The 4,309-nt window shown below is 36.4% G+C and overlaps 1 long non-coding RNA gene across 2 annotated transcripts in view; it reads right to left on the bottom strand.

Annotated features, from left to right (window-relative positions):
- The window catches only part of LOC107711932 (uncharacterized), a 24,370-nt gene extending 20,200 nt beyond the window's left edge, over positions 1–4,170 (bottom strand). Inside the window, exons 1-3 of one of the 2 annotated variants that reach the window (XR_001636748.1) lie at positions 3,827–4,170; positions 3,216–3,309; positions 2,980–3,099 (exon numbers count right to left, since the gene is read on the bottom strand). This is a non-coding gene — a long non-coding RNA (uncharacterized LOC107711932). The remainder of the gene's footprint in view (positions 1–2,979; positions 3,100–3,215; positions 3,310–3,826) is intronic. The other variant, XR_001636749.1, reaches the window with a different exon arrangement.
- Between the last annotated feature and the right edge of the window lie 139 nt (positions 4,171–4,309).

Here is a 4,309-nt window from a genome sequence, read left to right as displayed (position 1 = left end):
CCTTTTTATTTTAAAATAAAATAGTATTATCACACTTTATTATTTAGTTTATTATTTTATAAAAAAAAATAAATAAAGTGCAATAATATTATCACTATTATTAATTTATTTTTTATAGTTATATTTGATGACACCATGTGCCGTGTGAGGACCAAACCCAATCTCCAGGTTCTCATATGCGAACCAGGCTGAAAAACTTATGTGCACCCCTTGTAATAATGTAAATTATGTGAAAAATAATGCGTTTTTCAAACCACCAAGCATGAGAGCATGTTCTAGTACACCCCCAAAACAAAATCAAGACTTTGTAAAAGAGCATAATAGGACCCCTTTAAAATACAAAACAGTTTTATTTTTATTTATTTAAAAAAAATATATTTTTAGGTATTTTATGTTATTTTTAAGTATTTCACAATATTATTGTTTTTACTGTATTTTTTATAAAATAAATTCCTTGGTGACACCAAACTTTTGAAGCATTTTTCCCCCCAAAGTTTCCAATCGGATGGTAATTTTCTTTGAAAGCTGCATATAAAATGACAAAGTTAAACCCTTGTTTTAACGCAGCAGTTGACTGACAGGTCAGTCTTTGCTGCTGTATGCAATGTACAGCATTTGGACTGATTATCGTTTACACTACAAATGTAATGTGGCCACATGCATTTCTGATTACATTCGAAAGTGGTTTAAGTGGTCTGATCATAAATGTTGTCAGTCCAATCGCTGGTGGTCAGTTCTGTTAAACCTTAAGAGGTTTAACAGAACTAAATACCACTGATTCCATCTGTGTGCCATCCAGGTGTGATTACAGTGAGGCCTTACTACACAGAGACAGAGAGAGAGAGAGAGAGAGAGAGCGAGAGAGAGTACACATTGTACGATCATGTATGTGTGGGCATACAGTTGCTATCCAGGTGTGATGCAAATATTATAGAAGCTGACAGAAAGACCTTGAAGTGTGTGTGTGTGTGCGTGCATACTGAATACAGAGGCCTTGGAGGCTGAATGTGAATGTTACAGTTTAGACGAATCCAAATGTGGCCATCAGACATTAAGTTCAAAAAGTTTTATTTTGATAACAAAGAGTCAGGGAAAGATGTCAGGGCAAAAGCAAAGTGAGTGAACTAGTAAGACTCAGATCTACAGCACTAAAACAGCTGGTAAACATTAGCTTTTTCAAAGTGTGCGTTTGTGTGTTTCTCCAGTGTTTCGTAACGGAGATAAATTTAACACCTCTAGAGAGACACAACAGATGCTGGAACTCTATCAATACTGAACACACAAACCACTTTCTGCAGTACCCAACACTCACACACACTCAAACACACAGCGTCTTAAAAAACGAACACGCACAGAAGCTGCATTTTTCATCAAAATTAAACTTTACAGTCCTGTGCTCGCCTTCCTTTGCAGCCTCTCTCTCCTCCTTCCCAAAAAACTTTCCATCATTTTGTTGTTTAAAAACTTATTGTAAGCTCAAAATTGATCTTATTTACACTCTTAATGCGTGCTCTTTATGGCTAAATTTTGTGGGCAAAAAGATCCATTGACAGGTGTAGCAAAGTATGAATCACAGCTCACACAAAACTCACTTTCAAACCAAGCAGCTTTCTGTTGGTCAACACTGTGAATTTGCCCTCTTAATCCATCCCTCCTCCTGAGGCTCCTCCTGTCTTTTTCCACATGTCCTAACAGTTTTACTCCATTTTCTCCATCCTTCTACTCTCTATTTGGGATCTCATCCTCTGTTCTGCTGTGCTGGTTCTTAATACAGTACTGTGCAAAGATTACAGAGACACTTCCACAAGTGTCATCCCATGAGAAATTAATGTTCTGCTGATGAACGAGAGTAAAACCTATGCTGAACTCACTTGTTTTCTTACTGTTGTGTTATTATTTTTATTATTAAGCCATGGCTCTAGCAATGTATTTATCTGTCTCACCCCTCCAACTGCCACCGTTTGCTCAAATAGGTCCCAAAGACTACATCATTTGTTGTGTCAAAATTTTTCTTTTTTTTTAAAATCTCCAGGTTTGCTGTGCTTGTTTATTGGCCTGCACAATTTGTCCAAAATGTTTGTGATCATATATAAATATAACTGCAATGATAATACTACTACTGCTAATAATAATAAACAGATAAAAATAAACAAATATATTATTATATTACAAAATAAAAATATTAAATAAGATTAATATTACAATGTCTCACTGTAAAATAAAAATGAGTGTTTAATAAAATAATGATGTAATAATTATTATGTTTTTAGAGTACAGCAGTAAAACTGCAATAATAGAATATAAATAATCTAAATAATAATATTTGTCTTTTTTATTTTTAAACATTAAACCATCAAGCCTTCATTTTGGTGGAAAATTGCATCTTAAAATGATCTTAAAGCCTCTATTATTGCGAACTGCCAGTTTATAAATGATTTTGCTTACAAATTTGGGGAGATGGTTGAGGCATGTTGCGTTCCCAAATGTATGCAATAAGCACCTAAGCTCATAGCACATATAAAGATGAGTTTATGTGAAGCAACATTTACTGTTAACATAGCTGCTCTTACAGTAAACACTGAAAACACTGGATCATGAACTGTTCACACCGAAACAAGCAACACATATATTTCTTTATTTCAAACATTTGAACCTTTAAAAAATCCTCTGATCCGGAATCAACCAACTCACATCTTTATCACTGCTATCTAATTGAATAACTAGCAGCAAAAATAAGTCTGATAACACAAGTTTAGAGGGAGTCATGACCTGTGCCCTTTAACAGACCTGTGAGAAAGTGATACTTTCAGAAAAAAAAGACACGAGAGAGAAAAAGAGAGAAAAAAAACTGTGACTTAAGCGTTAAGCCCAGTTAAGACCAAGCACTTCAAACGCCATGGCAACGGGAGTCAAAGGTTAATGAAAGGGCACTTTGGCGGAAGGATGAAGACATGACAGAGGAATAAAAAAGTGGATTACCCAGATCTGATATCAAAGAGTCCCTCCGCGCGCTCCCTCTCTCTGGAATACCTCCGAGTCTGAGTTTGATCACACTGTCTTAGTCCTCGCTGTCAGCCAGTGGCAGTTACCGCAGTCAAACTGGGAGAAAACAGATTAAAAACATACAGATGTCATAGCAATTAACAGTCATCCGCATGATTAAACTTGCATCTCTGGTGTAATTTGTGCTGTATTTAAACCACGTCTCGTTTCACCTCTTCACCTCTGCTGTTTCTTTGCTTAATTTTCTGCCATGATCCAGACTGCAGGAGTCAAGAGGTTATAGATCAGAGAGATGATTCATCATGCCTGCATCAACAGAAACACAGAGCAATTTATCTTTGAGGACTCTTCAGTGGTTTTAGTCTTCATTAGAATGGATGCAGGGATTACATTAGTGCGGTGGCTTCCAGTTATTGTAAGGGTTGTCAACCTTTTTCGGTCTGCGACCAATTTTTCATTCATGTCACAGAATTAAGATACTTGGAAAAAGCTCAGAACTTAAGAATAGACTTTAGTCTAGGAGTCAAACATGTACACACAACATAGAAAATAGAAAATATAAAGGTGGCATTTCAAATATTGGTTACTAATTGTGTATATAATTTCATGTTTATGGTTAATTTTAAAAGTTCAATGAAGTATTAAAAACTACACTTAAAGCATTTGAATTCCACTCCCTTTTAATTCTACTTCTTACAGCTACACTACTGTTTGCCACCTCAAATTTAGGAACTGAAACAGAATTTAACTCTCTATTAAATTCTGAATGCAGCGCGATCCTAAAGAAACATAACAAATCTCTTGGGCCTACTTTGGGACTCACCTATGGGTCTGCTGGACTCGTGCGTCGCGTTGCGCCAGGAAAGTCTGCTGGTTATCTAATTTCTACTGTTGCATCCACCTTGGATTTGTTGTGTAGTCTGACGCAAACACAAGTACCAGATATTCAAGAGCGCGCAGTATGTTCTGGCTATTCACCTTTCTTCGGCACTTTGTTAGTTGGCTTGTTACATTGAGTTCAACTTTGTGTCCTTGTCATGTTGCATCATAAATGTTTCACGTAATATTTTAAGCGCAACCATTTAACCGAGAAACCGTTTAGGTCATTTGAGTGGGCAACAAACAAGTCTCCTGTTTGCAGGTGTTTTCCATGCGGCGTTGAACGCGCAGGCGCCACGGCAGCGGCAGCTTCAGCTCGAGCATACTGCATGTTTAAAGGGGTCATATGACATTGCTAAAAAGAACATTATGTTGTGTATTTGGTGTAATGCAATGTGTTTATGCGGTTTAAGGTAAAAAAAACAAC

The sequence above is a fragment of the Sinocyclocheilus rhinocerous genome, unplaced genomic scaffold (genome assembly GCF_001515625.1).
Source record: "Sinocyclocheilus rhinocerous isolate Xijiao unplaced genomic scaffold, SAMN03320098_v1.1 scaffold1168, whole genome shotgun sequence".
In the NCBI taxonomy this organism is placed as follows: domain Eukaryota; kingdom Metazoa; phylum Chordata; class Actinopteri; order Cypriniformes; family Cyprinidae; genus Sinocyclocheilus; species Sinocyclocheilus rhinocerous.
Note: the sequence above shows the minus strand (reverse complement) of the source record. Positions and strands in the feature narration are given on the sequence as shown.